We start from the raw sequence: 22,252 nt of genomic DNA, 5'->3' as shown, positions 1-22,252 counted from the left end.
AGTTACTGGATAAAGCAAAGGCCATCTCAGTCTTTGTGATTTAATTGGATAGATGATTAAAGAACACAGGAACAGGAGCAAGACCAAACCATTCGCCCAGTCAATAAGGTCATGGGTTTCAACTCAAACGTATCCGCTTACTCCCCATTCCCATAGATTCTGCAAGAGTCCCAAAATCCATCACATCCAGCAGTCAGTATAGTCACTGACTGACATTCTCAACCTCTGGGACAGAGGATTACAAAGAGTTACAATCCTTTGAATGAAGAAATTTCTCCCCATCTCAATCCTAAATGATAATCCCCTTATCATGATCAACTCCTGTGTTCTACAACCTGTGACTATAACATGGAATAAACAGGTTGCAATGGAGTGTGGGCACTGGAGATTAGGTTGACTGCTTGTTCAGAGGATAATTGCTCATCTGGTCTGTGTTTTGTTCATAACTTCCACACAATGTTTTGCATACATTTTTCTGAAGATTCTACGTTCTCCTTTGGTGCACTTACACCTTGTCTGTCTTCAGACTGGATTCCTGTGTCCCACTCTGAAGATTGACTTTGTTGCAGTGTTTGTCATCATTTTGAATGGCTCCTTGTGAGGGCCATTCTGTGTTAGTCACCTGACTCAATGTGGGGAGTGACTGGGGCAGAAGAGGAGGTTGATTGTTCCTGGCCCTGGCTACCTGAAATGGTAAAGTAAGGCTGGCAATGGACTGGCATTCTTTGAATCAATGTAGCTGCAAGGATAATGCCAGAGTGTCAGTGATACCTGTTTTAGAAACTACCTGCTCAGTCAGGTCTGTTCAATAAGTGCAATATCCTTGAATTGGTGACAGTCAGTGGGAAGATGGGAGATTGGCTGCCCATTCCAGCAACTGTAAATGAAGCCAATTTAATTGGTTTATCAAACATAGTGAGACCCACAGGAGTAAAGCTGCATATACTCCAGGTGCCCATGTTGATACTGACAATGTACACTGGCTGATTATGTGAAAATGTGACTGGTCAATCCAATCTCGTACCTCCCTTGGATGCAATGTTGAAAGGAGAGATACTGGTCCTGCAAACTGCACTTAATAATCTGCTCACATACAGTTTTGTTGGTTCAAACAGAAAATCAAAATTGTAGCTAAAGTAAATTTTTTTTCTGAATACTTCAGAATATTCCCAGCTTATAAACGTTTGCCAGTTATTATTTCACTTGTGTTACATTGTAATGTAGGGACATAGACCAATACATACTGGCCCAATTATAGTGTAGTTTCTGCATGGCTATGTTGCAGTGTAATAAGATAGGGAAGCTGCTATCAACCCAGGAATGATGGTTGGAGATGACCTTGGGAATGGTAGAGACTTAGCTTTAGTTTCTGTACTCAAGTCCACTTTCTGATGCAGTCGGATTGTATTGTAGTCAGTGCTCCTGAAATAGGGAAACAAGGTTCAAACTTTCTCATGGTGCCAAGGAGATGATAATCATGTCAGTATTTCCACCACACTCAAACCAATAGCAGCAGTGAATGAGTGGAGCTTTCTGAATATATTTAATTTTCTGGGTGTTAAGCTCTGTTTTGTTTGCCACTGTTTGAATTTCATTTCATTTCATAGAATGACAGAATTGTTACAATGGAGAAAGAGGCCATTCGATCCATTGTTCCTACACCAGCTCCAGTACCCAGTGCCAGTCTCCTGCTTTTCCCAAACTTTTGCACACCTGTGCTATCCAAAGGACCATGCAATACCCTCTTGAATGCCTCCATCGCATTCCAGACTCTCACTGACTGAAGTTCTTTTTCTCACATCACCCTTGTTTCGTTTACATGTCAGTTTAAACCTATGCCCTCTCATCCTTGTTTCTTTATAAGTGAAACCAGCTTCATCCCATCTACTCCCTCATGATGTCGAAAACCTCTATCAAATCGCCTCTCAGTTGCCTTCTCTTCAACAAGAACAGCCTCAACTTTTCAATCTTTCCTCATAGCAGACGTTCCTCATCGCTGGAATCATTTTTGGAAATCGTTTCTGCAATCTCTGCAATGCATTCACATCCACATGATAATGTGCTGCCCACAACTGTACACAATACTTCAGCTGAGGTCTAACAAGTGTCTTGTACAAGTTCAACATTGTTTCCTTACTCTTGGACTCCTTCACTGCAGGAAAGTGTGAATTAAAAAGGTGGGAGATGTCTGCCACCAACTAATACCAGATGGGGAAGTGGTGACCTTTTGTTGAACTTTTTTGATGATTGCCTCAATCTGACTGTGTATAACAAAACTCAAGCTCCATACAATTCCAAATGTTTCAGTTGAAACTTGCTCCAACTTCCCCTCCCCGTAAATACTAAAACGGATGGGTGAAACGCTAACCTGTGCCTTTCCACTGCTGACTGTACTTCATAATGAGAATGCTGAGAAAGATCTCACAGCCCAACCATATAATTTTTGTCATTATGCTCCACACAAACTTCTTCTGAACCCTCCAGCATCTCACTCTGTCAACACAATCTTCTATTTCTTTCTCAATGATGTGGATTTTCCACTTTCTTTTGTGATTTCTTTTCCATTGAACCATGTGAAACCAGTCCACATTGTCACCTGATGAAAATGGAACTACACCCAGCTCTAAGTACCTGTCAGAATGACCTGAGCTGTAAAAGTTATTTCTAGCACTGTATCAGTGAGTATCTTGTGACTGATACACCCACTCCTGCTGACTAGGTGTGGTGTTTATACTAAGATAATCAAATTGAACTGTGCTATGCATTTAGCCATGAGCTAATGCCACACTGTTTTCTGGAAAGGAAATGCATGGGAAACGGAGCTCTTTCCAAATTAGACTTCCTGAAAGAGTCTTCCCAAATCAGGTACGTTCCCTCTATCATTCAAGTGGGGCAGCAGAATGAGACTCAGTAAGTTAGTTGGAAATGTGATGGAGACAGTCTTTGAAAATGCTGCAATTATTAATACAATACCAGATTGTTCAGTAATATTGAAGAGTCCATACATTAATTATTAGAATTTAAAGTGACACAAATTTGAAAAGTTATGTATCATTTATTAGAAAGATATATGGTTTATTTTGGCATGAACATTATGTACAGTTTCTGGTTTATAAAATGATCATCAACATTTATTTGGAACATCACCAGAGTTCAGAAATGTAAATGAGGCAGCAGCTTTAGTGCCAACTTTTAGCATTAGAGGTGTGTAGATTATAGGATGGAACTGACTGTTTGGATTTTGATGATACCAAAAGAGAAAATGCTGGAAAATCTCAGCAGGTCTGGCAGCATCTGTAAGGAGAGAAAAGAGCTGACGTTTCGAGTCTTTGTCAAAGCAGATTTGGTTTCAGATTCCAGCATCCGCAGTAATTTGCTTTTATGGATTTTGATGATACCTATAATGGAGACATGTTCCCTTCCCAATAACAAGGAAATAGGTCAGTGGGATAATACTGTATTAATATGCACATCAATGATATGGTGTAGATCACTGCACATAGACATTTGTAATTGATGATCATGCAACTGTAAGAAAAGGATACATGAATCAGTCTTATTACAAAATAAGTTATGTACATTGTGGGATTTTAAGGTGGATTTGGATGTTCCAGTTTATTTGATTCAGTAATGTCCAGGACAATAACCAGGAACCACAATTCACTTAGAAAAATAACGAAAGGTGATGTACAGCATGAGAACAGCTGCTAGTATATGCTATGCTGTAGAGTATTTTACACAGCTGTAGGGTCACACTATGTTAATGTAGACGTTTCAGAAAGCCCATTTAAAATGGAAGGAGAACTGGGCTACTGTTCATGTCTTGTGTGAATGGCTTGGGAAACAAGTGTCTGATTTTCACTCTCGGTTTTTCTGTACCAATTTAAAATTTTGAAATATGCAAAACCAGATTAAGACTCATTGGGGCTCAACTAGGCACTCAAAGTTAGCAAATTCTCCGAAAGAGAAAATGTTTGTTTACTTGCCTGCATGTTCAGTTTACTTTATGGTGATCATAGTCATTAAAGTTGAAAATGAATTGAAAAGATAACAATCAGCAATCAAACTTTCAAGTTGAAGCCATGATCTCATGTTGTGTGACTGTCTGACTGTAAGGAAGACCAGGAAGGTGAATAGTGTCATCAAACTCAAGAAGGAACCGATCAACATTTTTGACAGAAGGAGTTTGAGGAAGATGAGAGAGTAGTGTTGTAATCTGTGAACTTTAAGTTTGGGCGGACAGGCTGAATCTTTCCCAGCCCTGTACAACCAGGAATGATCGTTAAAGACAGCCAGCACATACCCTATTCATTATCTGAAATATACTGTCACTCAGTTTTACCTATTGCTTCAACTTAAAGGTCAGTAAAAGGATTTATGTGAATTGCAGATGTTCGCTGCTCAATATCACTGCATTTGCAGTGAGACAGCACTGAAATGTCAGCATCAATGAGAGCACCAGCTATAGGCAGGTAATTGAAAAAAGGTCTGAACAGCATTTCACTTGGAAGTGAGTTACAAGGGCAGACATCGTTTTCAGGAATAATATTATGAATTGGCAAGTAAGGGAAAAGTTAAGATAACTGTATGAAAAGAGAAGTTTTTACCGGATATTTGTATAAAATCAGGATGCATTGGGAAGAAATGTCTCCTTCCACTCTGAATTGGTATAGTGCCTGAACAAAGTAAATTTGGCCTCCATCTCAATCAATTTCCCAATAATTGTACATTCACAGAAATTTGAATTTGAAGCAATGGAACATTTTCCCTTCAGAAGAGCTCAGGTAGCTCAGGGTTGGGGGGAAGGGCGACACTGACAGTATAGTGGTGCCATGGACAAAGCTGAAACTCCATTCTAAAGATTTGTGAGGTCTGGAGGCAAGTCAGAATTGCATGTTGCCTTTTGCTGGTTCTTAATCAGGGAGGGGTAACTGCTACTTAGATTGAACAAGAGGGAAAGTGATGGAGCTCAATGAACTGAGCATAAGTTTGTCTGTGTAATGTTCTAGCTGTTCTTGAAATATAAACTTTAAACTTTAAATTTACAACTAAACAAGTTTCGATTCTAATTTCTTGCCCCTTAGATATCGAGTGTATCGTCTATATTTCCATTTGCTTCGATTCCTTTTCCTTCAGAGTGTGATGTGGAGAACAGAGTAATGCCAGTAAGTTCAGAGCTGGTTATTTGTAGATGTCCAGGTCACTGAGTTGTTTGGGCTGCAGCTACAGTTTTCTCTAAATCAGCTCCATTTTCAGTTTCCACTCTCTGCTGAACATTAGATTAGATTAGATTACTTACAGTGTGGAAACAGGCCCTTCGGCCCAACAAGTCCACACCGACCCGCCGAAGCGTAACCCACCCAGACCCATTCTCCTACATTTACCCCTTCACCTAACACTACGGGCAATTTAGCATGGTCAATTCACCTAACCCCTGCACATTTTTTTTTGGATTGTGGGAGGAAACCGGAGCACCCGGAGGAAACCCACGCAGACACGGGGAGAATGTGCAAACTCCACACAGAGAGTCGCCTGAGGCGGGAATTGAACCCGGGTCTCTGGCGCTGTGAAGCAGCAGTGCTAACCACTGTGCTACCGTGCCGAACACTGAGCTCTTTCCCATCTTCTCTGGACTCTTGCCATTCTGTACTCTGTCATCTTTCACCAAAGTCAGTTTAAGATGAGCAATATTTGTGCTAAAAGTCAAAGCCACATGGGTGGATACAGATACAGTTATAATGACAGACATGTTTCAGCATTGTTGACAGAGATAGTAGATAAGACAAGTATTGTATTAATGAAGCCAGTTTGGAAAGACCAAATAGCTGAAAGTGTACCTAATCAGTTCAAACAAGCTGAATCATTCTCACCTCCAGAATATACACTGCCATTTCTTATTTCAGTAGATGATTGGAAATCAGGTCCCAAAGCAATTCATTTGAACATCAAGTTTGAACTTAACTTTGTGTTTGCTAATTGACTCATACTCAGAAACAGTTTCAGGAGTTAAAGTCACAATGGGTATTGTTTAGCTGAGTGGGCTTTCTGATGTCAAGTGCTGTGTGTGTAGTCTAACAGGTTTAATTGGAAGCACACTAGCTTTCGGAGCATTTCTCCACCTGATGAAGGAGTGACGCTCCGAAAGCTAATGTGCTTCCAATTAAACCTGTTGGACTATAACCTGGTGCTGTGTGATTTTTAACTTTGTACACCCCAGTCCAACACTGGCATCTCCAACTCATGTGTGCGTAGTGATTTTAGTGAGATCGGCCTAGTCAACCTCAAAGAAGATGAGTTCCCTGATTGGGGCTATTAATCTGATCCAATCAGGGAGCCCTGACTGAAAGATAGAGAAGGAGCATAAAAATAATCACTACTGTTGTTAGGCAGTAGGGTGGGGGAAAATTTAGGAAAAAATAAGAAAAAAACCCAAGAAAAATAAAGAAACAGGAATGCCGGGGGTGCTGTTCACTCTGGGAGCTGGCTCTGAGGGAGCTGGATCAGTGTCAAGGACTCTCCATTTTATGTGAGGGAGGGGACTGACCTCTTTGCTGTCTTGACCACAGTCAATGTGTTATTACTGCTGTTGTGTTTCTACTAAGGAGGAGAGTTTTCTTTCAAAAAAAAAGAAAAAAGTGCATCAGGGTCCTGCTTATCTGTTGAAGGGCTTTTGCCCAAAACGTCAACTCTCCTGCTCCTTGGATGCAGCCTGACCTGTTGTGCTTTTCCAGCACTACACTCTTGACTCTGATCTCCAGTATCTGTAGTCCTCACTGTTGCCTAGTGGATTATAATCTCACTGTGAAGCTTCTTCCAAGGATGCCTACCTTGAAGAAGCTCTCCTCCTCTCTCTACAAGGATCTTAGTGCAACCCCCGTGTTGTCCCCTCTGCCCTCAGATTCTTCAGACCTATTGCAATCTCAGCTACATTCCCCCAGCCCCACCCCTCATCCCATTTATCTGTCCACCTCTGAGCCTCCCAGCCTCAATCCTGATGAAGGGCTTTTGCCCAAAACGTTGACTCTCCTGCTCCTCAAATGCTGCCCGACTTGCTGTGCTTTTCCAGCACCACACACTCGACTCAGAGACAGTTGGATCAGTGTGACTTGGTAATGCCAGGGAGGTGTTGGTGATGGTGGGGACCAGGAAGATAGTGAGGAAAGAGATCAGTCTGAGACTGGAACCGTTGGGAAAAGGAGTAAGTCAAACAGTCAGGGCAGGCAGGGACAAAGCAGAGAACAAGGTAGGACTGATAAATTAAACTGTATTTATTTCAATGCAAGAGGCCTAGCATGGAAGTCAAATGAACTCAGGGATTGATTGGGACCATGGGACTGGGGTATCAGAGCAATATACAGAGATGTGACTCAGGGATGGACAGGACTGGCAGCATAATGTTCCAGGATATAGCGCTATAGGAAGGATAGAAAGGGGGCAAGGGAGGAAGGGGAATGGCATTTTTGATTAGGAATAACATTACAGCTGTACTTAGGGAAGATATTCCTGGGCAGGTTATTTGGGTGGAACTGAAAAATAAGAAATGGATGATCACCTTGTAGGGATTGTTCTATAAACCCTCTCCCCAATAGTTGGCAGGAGATTGACAACCAATTTTGTAAGGAGATCTCAGTTATCTCTAAGAATAATAGGGTGGTTACAGTAGGGGATTTTAACTTTCCAGACATAGACTGGGACTTTCATAGTGTTAAGGGCTTTGATGGAGAGGAATTTGTTAAGTGTATACATGAAAACTTTCTGATTCAGTATGTGGATATAGCTACTAGAGAAGGTGCAAAATTTGACCTACTCTTGGGAAATAAAGCAGTGAGTGTTATTCTCTGAGTTTTAAAATAATGATGGTAAAGGATAGACCAGATCTAAAAGTTGAAGTTCTAAATTTTGATGGTATTAGGCATGAATTTTCAAAAGCTAATTGGGGGCAGACGTTCACAGGTAAAGGGACAGCTGGAAAGTGGGAAGCCTTCAGAAATGAGATAATCTGAGTCCAGAGACAGTATGTTTCTGTTAGGGTGAAGGACAAGGCTGGTAGGTATAGGGAATGCTGGATGACCAGAGAAAATGAGGGTCTGGTTTAGAATAAGGAGGGACTGAGAGAATCCTCAGAAAAGTGTAAAGGCAGTAGGAGCATACTTAAGAGGGAAATCATGAGGTCAAAAAGGGGACATGAGATAGCTTTGGCAAATATGGTTAAGGAGAATCCAAAGAGTTTTTCAGCAGAGTGAGTGGTGACAGCGTGGACCGGGGGCTGCTGGGAAGGTAAATTCCCTGTTAAAGACTTACCTCGTGAATAGGCAGAGCGAAAGCTCAAATGGTGTGGACGCGGACAAGGGGATTGTTGGGCACCTGAATAGATATAGTCAGGCTGTGGCTAAACCCAAGACATTACATTTGTAGTGTCTACCATCTGTCCTCCTCCACTAACCAAAAACAGAGACCACATGCAGTGTGTTGGTAAAGTCAGGCTTTCTATTTATTTATTTATTTTCTTTTATTCATTCTCTCTTGGTAATGTAGAGCAGAGCGGATGGAGGCCAGGGCAGTTGCATCATGCTCCTCTTGCAGGATGTGGGAGGTAAGGCTCACCCCTGGTATCCCTGCATACTTCACCTGTGAGAAGTACACCCAACCCCAGCTTCTCACAGACCGCGTTAGGGAGCTGGACCTGGAGCTGGACAAACTTCAGATCATTCGGGAGGCTGAGGGAGTGATAGAGAGGGGTTATAAGGAGGTAGTCACACCTACATTACAGAATAAAGGTAGCTGAGTGATTGTCAGGACAGGAAAGGCAATAGGCAGACTGTGCAGGAATCCCCTGTGGCTGTTCCCCTCGATAATTAGTATACCGCTTTGGATACTGTTGGGGGGGAGGAGGGGGTGCAGACAGGAGAAAGCCAAAGAGGCCAAGTTTTTGGCACTGAGCCTGGCTCTGTGGCTCAGAAGGGAAGAAGGGAGAATAGGAGAGCGACAGTGACTGGAGATTCAATCATGAGAGGAACAGACAGGAGATTCTGTGGTCATGAGTGAGACTCCCAAATGATGTATTGCTTCCCGGGTGCCAGGGCCAGGGATGTCTCGGTTCGAGTCTCCAGGATTCTTAATGGAGAGGGAGAACAGCCAGTAGTTGTGGTACATATTGGTACCAATGACATGGGTAAGGAAAGGGAGGAGGACCAGAAAAGTGAATATAGGGAGTTAGGTTGGAAGCTAGAAGCAGACAAGCAGAGTATTAATCTCAGGATTGCTACCAGTGCTACATGCTATTCAGGCTAGGAATAGAGAGTGCAGATGAACATGTGGCTGCAAGGGCTGGTGTCGGAGAGAAGACTTTAGATATGTGGATCATTGGGATACATTCTGGGGAAGGTGTACAGGAAGGACGGGTTACACCTGAACTGGAGGGGAATCAATATCCTGGACAGGGGTTTTTTTTCCGAGCTCTTCAGGAGTGTTAAAACTAGAATGACGGGGGTGGGGGAATGGTGGGAACCTGAGCTATGGATCAGATGATGGAGTAGGTAGTGAACAGTGTGCAGAGAGTCTGTGAGGAGGGAGAGGCACTCGATAGGGCAAAGATGCAGTCAGTGTGATGGGCTGAAGTGCGTCTACTTTAATGCAAGAAGTATCAGGAATAAGGGTGACGAACTCAGAGCATGGATCAGTATATGGAACTATGAAGCTGTGGCCATTACAGCAACTTGGATATCACAGGGGCAGGAATGGTTGTTGGATGTTCCAAGGTTTAGATGTTTCAAAAGGATTAAGGGGGAGGGAAAAGAGGTGGGGGAGTGGCATTGCTAATCAGGGATAGTATCACAGCTGCAGAAAGGGAGATCATCGAGGAGGGTTTGTCTACAAGTCAGTATGGGTGGAAGGCAGAAACAGGAATGGAGCAGTCACTTTACTGGGCGCTTTCTACAGCAACCCCCCCCCCCCCTCCCCCAATAGCAACAGAGACACGGAGGAGCAGATTGCGAAGACGATTTTGAAAAGATGCAGTAGTGACAGGGTTGTTGTCGTGGGTGATTTTAACTTTCCTAATGTTGATTGGAACCTCCTTGGCTCAAATAGTTTAGATTGAGCAGTTTTTGTCAGGTGTGTCCAGGAAGGACTCAATATGCAGATAGACCAACTAGCGGGGAGGCCATATTGGATTTGGTGCTTGCCAACGAATCATGCCAGGTGTTAGATCTCTCGGTGGGAGAGCATTTCGGTGATAGTGATCACAATTCCCTGACCTTTACTATAGTCATGGAGAGGGATAGCAGCAGACAGTATGGGAAAATATTTAATTGGGGGAGGGCAAATTACAATACTATTAGGCAGGAACTGGGGCACCTAAAATGGGAATAGATGTTCTCAAGCAAATGTACAGCAGAATTGTGGAAGTTGTTTAGAAAGCACTTGCTGATAGCGCTGGCCAGGTTTGTCCCACTGAGGCAAGGAAGGGATGGTATGTTGAAAGAACTTAGGGTGGCCAGGGATGTAGAACATCTAGTCAAGAGGAAGAAGGAAGCTTATTAAGATGGAGGAGGCGAGAATCAGACTAGCCTCTGGAGGGTTACAAGGTAGCCAGGAAGGAACTGAAGAATGGACTTAGGAAAGCTAGAAGGGGACATGAAAAGCTTTACTGGGTAGGATTAAGGAAAACCCTAAGGCACTCTACACTTATGTGAGAAACAGGGATGGCCAGAGTGAGGGTAGGGCTGATCAGGGATAGTGGAGGGAACTTGCACCTGGAGTCAGAGGAGGTAGGGGAGGCCCTTAATGAATACTTTGCTTCAGTAATCACTACTGAGAGGGACCTTGACATTTGTGAGAACAGCATGAAACAGACTGATATGGTCAACAGGTTGATGTTAAGGAAGATGTGCTGAAAACTTTGAAAATCATGAGGATAGATAAATCCCTGGGCCAGACAGGATATAGAGATGGAAATGTGTTGCTGGAAAAACGCAGCAGGTCAGGCAGCATCTAGGGAACAGGAGAATCGACGTTTCGGGCATTAGCCCTTCTTCAGGAATGAGGAAAGTTGGTCCCGCAGGCTAAGATAAAAGATAAGGAGGAGGGACTTGGGGGAGGGGCGTCGGAAATGTGATAGGTGGAAAGAGGTCAAGGTGAGGGTGATAGGTCAGACTGGGGTGGGGGCGGAGAGGTCGGGAAGAAGATTGCAGGTTAGGAAGGTGGTGCTGAATTTGATGGATTTGACTGAGACAGGCTGGGGGGAGGGGAAATGAGGAAACTGGTGAAATCCGAGTTCATCCCTTGTGGTTGGAGGGTTCCTAGGCGGAAGATGAGGCGTTCTTCCTCCAACCGTCGTTTCGCTGTGGTCTGACGATGGAGGAGTCCAAAGACCTGCATATCCTTGGTGGAGTGGGAGGGGGAATTGAAATGTTGAGCTACAGGGTGGTTGGGTTGGTTGGTCCGGGTGTCCCAGAGGTGTTCTCTGAAACGCTCCGCAAGTAGGCGGCCTGTCTCCCCAATATTGAGGAGGCCACATCGGGTGCAGAGGATGCAATAGATGATATGTGTGGAGGTACAGGTGAATCAGTGGCGGATATGGAAGTTTCCTTTGGGGCCTTGGAGGGAGGTGAGGGGGGAGGTGTGGGCGCAAGTCTTGCACCTCCTGCGGTTGCAGGGGAAGGTGCCGGGAGTGGAGGTTGGGTTGGTGGGGGGTGTGGATCTGATGAGGGAGTCACGGAGGGAGTGGTCTTTACGGAATGCTGATAGGGGAGGGGAGGGAAATATATCCTTGGTGGTGGGGTCCGTTTGGAGGTGGCGGAAATGACGGCGGATGATGCACTGTACATGGAGGTTAGTGGGGTGGTAGGTGAGGACCAGTGGGGTTCTGTCCTGGTGGCGGTTGGAGGGGCGGGGTTCAAGGGCGGAGGATCGGGAAGTGGAAGAGATGCGGTGGAGGGCATCGTTGACCATGTCTGGGGGGAAATTGCGGTCCTTGAAGAAGGAGGCCATCTGGGTTGTACGGATTTGGAACTGGTCCTCCTGGGAGCAGATGCGGCGGAGTCGAAGTTATTGGGAGAATGGGATGGCGTTTTTACAGGGGGCAGGATGGGAGGAGGTGTAGTCCAGATAGCTGTGGGAGTCGGTCGGTTTGTAGTAGATGTCCGTGTTGATTCGGTCGCCTGAGATAGAAATAGAAAGGTCGAGGAAGGGGAGGGAGGAATCTGAGACTGTCCAGGTGAATTTGAGGTCAGGGTGGAAGGTGTTGGTGAAGTGGATGAACTGTTCAACCTCCTCGTGGGAGCACGAGGCGGCACCGATACAGTCATCGATGTAGCGGAGGAAAAGGTGGGGTGTAGGGCCAGTGTAGTTGCGGAAGATGGATTGTTCCACATACCCTACGAAGAGGCAGGCATAGCTGGGGCCCATGTGGGTGCCCATGGCTACTCCTTTTGTTTGGAGGAAGTGGGAGGATTGGAAAGAGAAGTTGTTCAGGGTGAGGACCAGTTCAGTCAGTCGAAGGAGGGTGTCAGTGGAAGGGTACTGGGTGGTACGGCGGGAAAGAAAGAAGCGGAGTGCTTTGAGTCCTTCGTGATGGGGGATGGAGGTGTACAGGGACTGGATGTCCATGGTGAAGATAAGGCGTTGTGACCGGAGAAGCGAAAATCATGGAGCAGGTGGAGGGCATGGGTGGTGTCCCGAACGTAGGTGGGGAGTGGTTGGACTAAGGGGGACAGGACGGTGTCAAGGTATGCGGAGATGAGTTCGGTGGGGCAGGAGCAGGCGGAGACAATGGGTCGGCCGGGGCAGTCAGGTTTGTGGATTTTGGGCAGGAGGTAGAAGCGGGCGGTGCGGGGTTGTGGGACTATGAGGTTGGAGGCGGTGAATGGGAGATCCCCTGAGGTGATGAGGTTATGGACGGTCTGGGAGATGATGGTTTGGTGGTGGGAGGTGGGGTCATGGTCAAGGGGGCAGTAGGAGGAGGTGTCTGCGAGCTGGCGTTTGGCCTCAGTGGTGTAGAGGTCGGTGCGCCAAACTACTACCGCGCCTCCCTTGTCTGCTGGTTTGATAGTGATCATCTTCTGGCTAGGAACCCTCCAACCACAAGGGATGAACTCGGATTTCACCAGTTTCCTCATTTCCCCTCCCCCCAGCCTGTCTCAGTCAAATCCATCAAATTCAGCACCGCCTTCCTAACCTGCAATCTTCTTCCCGACCTCTCCGCCCCCACCCCAGTCTGACCTATCACCCTCACCTTGACCTCTTTCCACCTATCACATTTCCGACGCCCCTCCCCCAAGTCCCTCCTCCCTATCTTTTATCTTAGCCTGCTGGACCAACTTTCCTCATTCCTGAAGAAGGGCTAATGCCCGAAACGTCAATTTTCCTGTTCCCTAGATGCTGCCTGACCTGCTGCGCTTTTCCAGCAACACTTTTCCATCTCTGATCTCCAGCATCTGCAGACCTCACTTTCTCCTCCAGACAGGATATACCCTAGGTTACTACAGGAAGTGAGGGAAGAGACTGCTGTGCCTTTGGCGATGATCTTTGCACCCTCACTGTCCACTGGAGTAGTGCCAGATGATCGGAGGTGGTGAATGTTATTCCCTTGTTCAGGAAAAGGAATAGGGATAATCCTGGGAATTACAGACCAGTCAGTGGTGGGTAAAGTATTGGAGAGAGTTCTGAGAGACAGGATTTATGATTACTTAGAAAACCATAGTTTGCTTAGAGATAATCAGCATGGCTTTGTGAGGGGCAAGTCATGCCTCACAAACCTTATTGAATTCTTCGAGGATGTGACACAATACATTGATGAAGGTAAAGCATTGGATGTGGTGTACATGGATTTTAACAAGGCATTTGATGAGGTTCCCCATGGTAGGCTAATTCAGAAAGTACGGAGGCATGGGATACAGTGAAATCTGGCTGTCTGGATACAGATTTGGCTGGCCCATAGAAGACAGAGGGTGGTGGTAGATGGAAAGTATTCAGCCTGGAACTTGGTGACCAATGGTGTTCCATAGTGATCTGTTCTGGTACCTCTGCTCTTTGTGATGTTTATAAATGACTTGGATGAGGAAATGGAAGGGTGGGTTACTAAGTTTGCCAATGACACGAAGATTGGTGGAGTTGTAGATAGTGTGGAGGGCTGTTGTAGGTTGCAACAGGACATTGACAGGATGCAGAACTGAACTGAGAAGTGGCAGATGGAGTGTGAAGTGATTAATTTTGCAAGGTCAAATTTGAATGTAGAATACAGGGTTAAAGACAGGATTAGATTAGATTACTTTACAGTGTGGAAACAGACCCTTCGGCCCAACAACTCCACACCGACCCGCCGAAGAGTAACCCACCCAGACCCATTCCCCTACATTTACCCCTGCACCTAACACTACGGGCAATTTAGCATGACCAATTCACCTGACCTGCACATGTTTGGACTGTGGGAGGAAACCGGAGCACCCGGAGGAAACCCACGCAGACACGGGGAGAATGTGCAAACTCCAGACAGTCAGTCGCCTGAGGCGGGGATGGTACCCGGGTCTCTGGCGCTGTGAGGCAGCAGTGCTAACCACTGTGCCACCGTGCCGCCCACAATTTGGCAGTATGGAGGAACAGAGGGATCTTGGGGTCCATGTCCATTGATCCCTCAAAGTTGCCACCCAAATTGATAGGATTGTTAAGAAGGCAAATGGTGTGTTTGCTTTCATTAGCAAAGGGTTGATTTCAAGAGCCGTGAGGTTATGCTGCAGCTCAATAGAGCCCTGGTTAGACCACACTTGGAATATTATGTTCAGTTCTGGTCACCTCATTATAGGAAGGATGTGGAAGCTTTAGAGAGAGTACAGAGGAGATTCACCAGGATGCTGCCTGGACTGGAGGGCATGTCTTATGAAGAAAGGTTGAGAGATCTAGGGCTTATCTCGTTGGAGTGAAGAAGGCTGAAGAGGTGGCTTGGTAGAGGTGTACAAGATGTTGAGAGGTACAGATAGAGTGGATAGCCAAAGATGTTTTCCCATGGTGGAAATGTCTATCACAAGGGGATATAATTTTAAGGTAGCTAGAGAAAGGTTTAGGGGAGATGTCAGAGGTAGGTTCTTTACACAGAGAGTGGTGGGTGTGTGGAATGCATTGCCAGCAGTGGTAGTAGAGTCCGATACATTAGGGACATTTAAGCGACTCTTGGATAGGCACATAGATGATAGTAAAATTATGTAGGTTTGTCTGATCTTAGAGTAGGATAAAAGATCAGCACAACATCACGGGCTGAAAGGCCTGTACTGTGTTGTACTGTTCTATGTACATTAAGGACAAAAGGGTAACTAGGGAGACAATGGGGACCCCAAAGATCAGCAAGGCACCTATGTGTGGAAGTGCAGGAGATGGGGGAGTTACTAAATGAGCATTTTGCATCAGTATTTACTGTGGAGAAGGATTTGGAAGATAGAGAACATGGGGAAATAAATAGCAAGATCTTGAAAAATGTCCATATTACAGAGGAGGTGGTACTGGACATCTTAACATGCAGAAAAATGGATAAATTCCCAAGACCTGATCAGGTATACCCTAGACTCTGTGGGAAGCTAGGGAAGTGATTGCTGGGCCTCTTACTGAGATATTTGTATGATCGATAGCCACAGGTGAGGTGCCGGAAGATGAGACAGGCTAACATGGTGCCACTATTTAAGAAAGGTAGTAAAGAAACTATAGACCAGTGAGCCTGCTATCAGTAGTGGGCAGTTGAAAAGTGTGGTGCTGGAAAAGCGCAGCAGGCCAGGCAGCATCCGAGGAGCAGGAGAATCGACGTTTCGGGTATAAGCCCTTCTCCATTCCTGAAAAAGGGCTTATGCCCAAAATGTCGATTCTCCTGCTCCTTGGATGCTGCCTGGCCTGCTGTGCTTTTCCAGCACCACACTCTTCAACTCTGGTCTCCAGCATCTGCAGTCCTCACTTTCATCAGTCGTGGGAATGTTGTTGGAGGGAATCCTGAGAGATAGGATGTATGTGTATTTGGAAAGGCAGGGACTCATTAGGGATGGTCAACATGGTGCATGGGAAATCATGCCTCACTAACTTGATTGGGTTTTTTGAAGAAGTAGCGAAAATGATTGAGGGCAGAGCAGTGGATGTGATCTATACGGACTTCAGTAAGGCGGTCGACAAGGTTTCTCATGGGAGACTGGTTTGCAAGGTTAGATCTCATGGAATACAGGGAGGAACCCGCCATTTGGATACAGAACTAGCTCAAAGGTTAAAAATCACTTGATGTCTATGTCGGTATGTGCGATCTTCTTGGAGATCCTCTCCACATTAAGCCGGCAGTTAGTGGTGTCGATAGTAGTCATGATTTAGAGAAGGAGAAAGTGAGGTCTGCAGATGCTGGAGATCAGAGATGGAAATGTGTTGCTGGAAAAGCGCAGCAGGTCAGGCAGCATCCAGGGAACAGGAGAATCGACGTTTCGGGCATTAGCCCTTCTTCAGGAATGAGGAAAGTTGGTCCAGCAGGCTAAGATAAAAGATAGGGAGGAGGGACTTGGGGGAGGGGCGTCGGAAATATGATAGGTGGAAAGAGGTCAAGGTGAGGGTGATAGGTCAGACTGGGGTGGGGGCGGAGAGGTCGGGAAGAAGATTGCAGGTTAGGAAGGCGGTGCTGAATTTGATGGATTTGACTGAGACAGGCTGGGGGGAGGGGAAATGAGGAAACTGGTGAAATCCGAGTTCATCCCTTGTGGTTGGAGGGTTCCTAGGCGGAAGATGAGGCGATTTTCCTCCAACCGTCGTTTCGCTGTGGTCTGACAATGGAGGAGTCCAAAGACCTGCATATCCTTGGTGGAGTGGGAGGGGGAATTAAAATGTTGAGCTACAGGGTTTTTCCACCGCAATCTTCTTCCCGACCTCTCCGCCCCCACCCCAGTCTGACCTATCACCCTCACCTTGACCTCTTTCCACCTATCACATTTCCGACGCCCTTCCCCCAAGAACCTCCTCCCTATCTTTTATCTTAGCCTGCTGGACCAACTTTCCTCATTCCTGATGACGGGCTAATGCCCGAAATGTCGATTCTCCTGTTCCCTAGATGCTGCCTGATCTGCTGCGCTTTTCCAGCAACACATTTCCGTCATGATTTAGAGATGCTGGTGTTGGACTGGGGTGTACAAAGTTAAACTTTGTACACCCCAGTCCAACACCAGCATCTCTAAATCATAGCTCAAAGGTAGAAGACAGAGGGTGAACGTCGAAGGTATAATTAGTAACTTTGCAGATGACACCAAAATTGGAGGTATAATGGACAGCAAAGAAGGTCATCTCAGATTACTATGGGATCTTGACCATATGGGCCAAAGGGCTGAGGAGTGGCAGATGACGTTTAATTTAGATAAATGCGAGGTGTTGCATTTTGGAAAGGCAAATCAGGACTTATACACTTAATGGTAAGGTCCTGGGGAGTGTTGTTGAACAAAGAGACCTTGGAGTGCAGGTTTATAGCTCCTTGAAAGTGGAGTCGCAGGTAGATAGGATAGTGAAGAAGGTGTTTGGTATGCTTTCCTTTATTGGTCAGTGCATTGAGTACAGGAGTTATGAGGTCATGTTGTGGCTGTACAGGACCTTGGTTAGGCCACTGTTGGAATATTACATTCAATTCTGGTCTCCCTCATGGAAGAAGGATGTTGTGAAACTTGAAAGGGTTCAGAAAAGATTTACAAGGATGTTGCCAGGGTTGGAGGATTTGAGCTATAGGGAGAGGCTGAATAGGCTGGGGCTGTTTTCTGTGGAGAATTGGAGGCTGAGGGGTGACCTTATAGAGCTTTATAAAATCGTGAGAGGCATGGATAGGGTAAATAGACAAGGTCTTTCCCTGAGGTGGAGGAGTTCAAAACTAGAGGCTTAAGGTGAATGGGGGAAAAATTTAAAAAGGATCTAAGGGACAACTTTTTCAAACAGAGGGTGGTGCGTGTATGGAATGAGCTGCCAGAGGAAGTGGTGGAGTTTGGTATAATTACAGCATTTTAAAGGCATCTGGATGGGTATATGAATAAGAAGGATTTGGAGGGATATAGTCCGGGTGCTGGCAAATGGAACTAGATGGGGTTGGGATATCTGGTCAGTGCAGATGGGTTGACTGAAGGATCTGTTTCTGTGCTGTATATCTCTCTGTCTCTATGACTCTAACTGGTCTGTACGCTGGGCAATATTGGGTGTGCGGTGACCAGATTCCCTTTTTAGTGTAGCTTTAAGTTATCTTCTCGACACCATCAGTCTTCATAACTGCACTCTACAAAGTCTAACCAATTATGAACCAGTTGAAGAGAGATGGAGGGAGGAAATCTGGCCCATAATTCACGGAGTCTTCCTTCCCAGAGAAGGAGCAAAACCTGACGTCCTCTTGGGAGTGTTAGTGGGGGAGCACTTTGGGACCAGTGACCATAATAATATTAGTTTTACAACAACATAGCCTTGCATAAAACTTCTAAATTGAATAAGGTCAGTTTTGACAGTGTGAGACAGGAACTTTCAAAAGTTGATTGGACTAGACTGTTCACATGGAAAGGGATGTTTGGCAAGTGGGAGGCTTTCAAAAGGGAGATAATGAGAATTCAGACTCAGTATGTTCCTGTTGGAGTGAATGATAAGGCTTGTACAAGTAGGGAGCAATGGATAAACAGAGATATTGAGACTCTGGTCAAGAATATAAGAAAGAGTCATATGTGTCAAGTATAGACAATTGGGATCAAATGAATCTCTTGAAGCTTATAAGGGGAGTAGGGGCATTCTTAAGAGGGAAATCATGATGACAAAAAGGGGGTATGAGATAAGGTTAAGGAGATTCCAAAGAGATTCTACAAATATATTAAAGGCAAAAGAGCAACTTTAGACAGAATAGGGCCCTTTAAAGTACAACATGGTCATCTATGTGTGGAACTACAGGAGATGGGTGAGAGATTAAATGCATATTTTGCTTCAATATTTACAGTGGTGAAAGACATGGGAGCTAGGGAACTTGGGGAAATAAATATTGATGTTTCGAAAACAGTCCACATTACAGAAGGGGAGGTGCTGGAGGTTTTAAAAAGCAGAAAGATAGATAAATCTCTGGGACCAGATCAAGTGTATCCTAGGACATTGTGGAAGCTCAGGAAGAAATTGTGGAGCCCTTAGCAGAAATATTTGTATCATCTACAGCCACAGGTGAGGCGCTGGAAGACTGGAGGCTAGCTAATGTGGTGCCTTTATTTAAGAAAGGCTGTAAGGAAGAGCGAGGGAGCTATAGATCAGATTGTGGTTCGTATGTGGAATGAGCTGCCAAAGGAAGTGGTATATGCAGATGCAGTTACAACATTTGAAAGATATTTGGACAGGTACATGAATAGATAATGATTAGAGGGGATTCTGGATCAGTGGTGCTGGAAGAGCACAGCAATTCAGGCAGCATCCGAGGACAGGCAAAATCGACGTTTCGGGCAAAAGCCCTTCATATGATTAGAGGGGTATGGGCCAAATGGGACTCATTTCGCTTGGGAACATTGTCAGCATGGATGAGTTGTACCGAAGGTCTGTTTCCATGCTGTATGACTCCATGATGCAATGATAAGGTTCAGTTAATTGGAATGGATTTAGGAATGACAATAGCAGATGGCTGTTTGTTATAAGATCTAGATATGTGTCTGAATAATGGTCAATATCCTGCCAAATTGGTGAATTATGCTTCTGATGAAAGGTCACAGACTCTTAACTCTGTTTCTCTCCTAACAGATCCTGTCTGACCTGCTTTTTGTTTTTAATTTCGATGTCTTTTGCTTCTCGTTCCAGCATTGGAGATTTACTCAACTGAAAATGGTGTTAAATTAAATCTCTGACATCCCTTTTGTCAAGTTTGCCCTCTGAAGGGCCATTGGCTTTTCCAGCAGGAACAAAAGCCAGGCTGGTATCTTCCTGATGAATTTTCCATATCCGCTACCCTGATCAGTCTTACTTTGAGTTTGATTCATACATTTCAAATCCACGCACCACACACTGATCTAAAGAAAGCTTGGATTTGGATAAAGCTTGGGCTGTTTGATTTGTGGCTAAAATACAGATATGTTTTCTGATGGTGATTGATGTGCAGCAAGTTCTCAAGCAGAATGTTAATAGTCTTCCACCCATAGAATTATTTTTGGATTCTGAATCTTGTTACCTTTTCTTGGTTGCCTTCATGAATTTTATGAGTGTTTAATTCAAGTGCATTTTTGTATTTGGTTTCATGTCCAAGCAAATGGGACTCATTTAGTTTGGGAATTGGTCAGCATAGACGAGTTGGACCGAAGGGTCAGTTTCCATATTGTACATCTCTGTGACTATGTGACTCTGTTGTTTGTGTGACTTGATTCCTTTATCACGTTGCAAGTTGAAAAGGTCCACTGCCTCTGACAAGAATGATGTCTTTTGTGAAAGGCCTTAATCTCCGAGCCATGAATGCATTCTATTCCTCCACTTTTTCTTCCCTATCCAGGAACCTGGAATGACTGCCTGGAAATATGGTGGCCACAGGTTTAATTGAGGCATTCAAAGGGGCACTGGATGATCATGTGAATAGAGAGCGTGTGAAAAATATGGGAGAAAGGGAGATCAGCACAAGGGAATAGTGCAGGCACAATGGGCCAAATGGCCTCCTCCTGCACAGTGATAATGCTGTGATTCAGTGAACATATCCAATTATCTGTTGGATCCATTTGAACTATCTGTGGGATCTTGTGTACAAATCTGTTGAGCTTCAAGTGATAGGAGCAAATTACTACAGAACATGGAATCTGTACTGAAAACAAAAATGCTGGAGATCACAGCGGGTCAGATAGTATCCATGGAGAGAGATGAAGAGTCATCAAGCTTCGAGTGATGATGCTTTCATTTCCTCTTGATCTTGCTGTCCAAATTTTAATTTGTCTTCTATTATATGAATGAAAAATAATGAAGTGAGTCATAGAGATGTATCGCACAGAAACAGACCCTTCTTTCCAACCTGTCCATGCTGACCAGATATCCTAAACTCATGTAATCCCATTTGCCAGCACTTGGCCCATATCCCTCTAAACCCTTCCTATTCATATACCTATCCAGATGCCTTTTAAATGTTCTAATTGTACCAGCTTCCACCACATCCTCTGGCAGCTCATTCCACACACGCACCACCCTTTGCGTGAAAAAGTTGCCCCTTAGATCTCTTTTATATCTTTCCTCTCTCACCCTAAACCTATGCCCACTAGTTCTGGACTCCACCACCCCAGGGAAAAAATCTTGTCTACTCACCCTATCAATGCCCCTCATGATTTTATAAACCTCTATAAGGTCACCCCTCAACCTCAGACGCTCCAGAGAAAACAGCCCCAGCCTCTCCCTGTAGCTCAAACCCTCCAACCCTGACAACATCCTTGTAAATCTTTTCTGAACTCTTCCCAGTTTCACAACATCCTTCCTATAGGAGGGAGACCAGAATTGCAAGCAATATTCCAAAAGTGGCCAAACCATTTTTTTAAAGCTATCTTTCCTAAAGATTATGTGTACCTTTACTGCATTGTGGGCGGCACGGTGGCACAGTGGTTAGCACTGCTGCCTCACAGCGCCAGAGACCCGGGTTCAATTCCCGCCTCAGGCGACTGACTGTGTGGAGTTTGCACATTCTCCCCGTGTCTGCGTGGGTTTCCTCCGGGTGCTCCGGTTTCCTCCCACAGTCCAAAGATGTGCATTGGCCGTGTTAGGTGAATTGGCCATGCTAAATTGCCTGTAGTGTTAGGTAAGGGGTAAATGTAGGGGTATGGGTGGGTTGCGCTTCGGCGGGGCGGTGTGGACTTGTTGGGCCAAAGGGCCTGTTTCCACATTGTAAGTAATCTAATCTAATCTTTAATGGGAAACAAAGGCAGTTTAGCTCAGTGTGGTCAAAAGAACATAAGAACAGTGGCACGGTGGCAAAGTGGTTAGCACTGCTGCCTCACAGCAATAGAGACCCGGGTTCAATTCCTGCCTCGGGCAACTGACTGTGTGGAGTTTGCACATTCTCCCTGTGTCTGTGTGGGTTCCCCTCCAGGTGCTCCCTTTTCCTCCCACAGTCCAAAAATGTGCAGGTTAGTTGAATTGGCCATGCTAAATTGCCCGTAGTGTTAAGGGCAGGGATAAATGTAGGGGAATGAGTCTGGGTGGCTTGCGCTTCGGCGGGTCGGTGTGGACTTGTTGGGCCGAAGGGCCTGTTTCCACACTGTATCTATTCTAAAAATACGAACTAGGAGCAGGAGTAGGC

At 45.2% G+C, this 22,252-nt stretch overlaps 1 protein-coding gene across 7 annotated transcripts in view; it reads left to right on the top strand.

Moving 5' to 3' along the window:
* LOC122540477 (rap1 GTPase-activating protein 1) overlaps positions 1 to 22,252 on the top strand; it is a 505,352-nt gene that overhangs the window by 190,196 nt on the left and 292,904 nt on the right. The window contains exon 1 of one of the 7 annotated variants that reach the window (XM_087980193.1): positions 2,846 to 2,865. The exons of 5 other annotated variants lie outside the window; for them this stretch is intronic. The gene's annotated coding sequence lies outside the window, so the exon portion shown is untranslated. Of the gene's footprint in view, positions 1 to 2,845; positions 2,866 to 5,134; positions 5,166 to 22,252 lie in introns of those variants that run through there. One more of the 7 variants, XM_043676339.2, reaches the window with a different exon arrangement.

The sequence above is a fragment of the Chiloscyllium plagiosum genome, unplaced genomic scaffold, assembly GCF_037043375.1.
Source record: "Chiloscyllium plagiosum isolate Xiang-an unplaced genomic scaffold, Cpla_swu_hap1 HiC_scaffold_37, whole genome shotgun sequence".
Lineage (NCBI taxonomy): Eukaryota > Metazoa > Chordata > Chondrichthyes > Orectolobiformes > Hemiscylliidae > Chiloscyllium > Chiloscyllium plagiosum.
The sequence above is the reverse complement of the archived record's forward strand: the minus strand, read 5'-3'. Positions and strand labels throughout refer to the sequence as shown.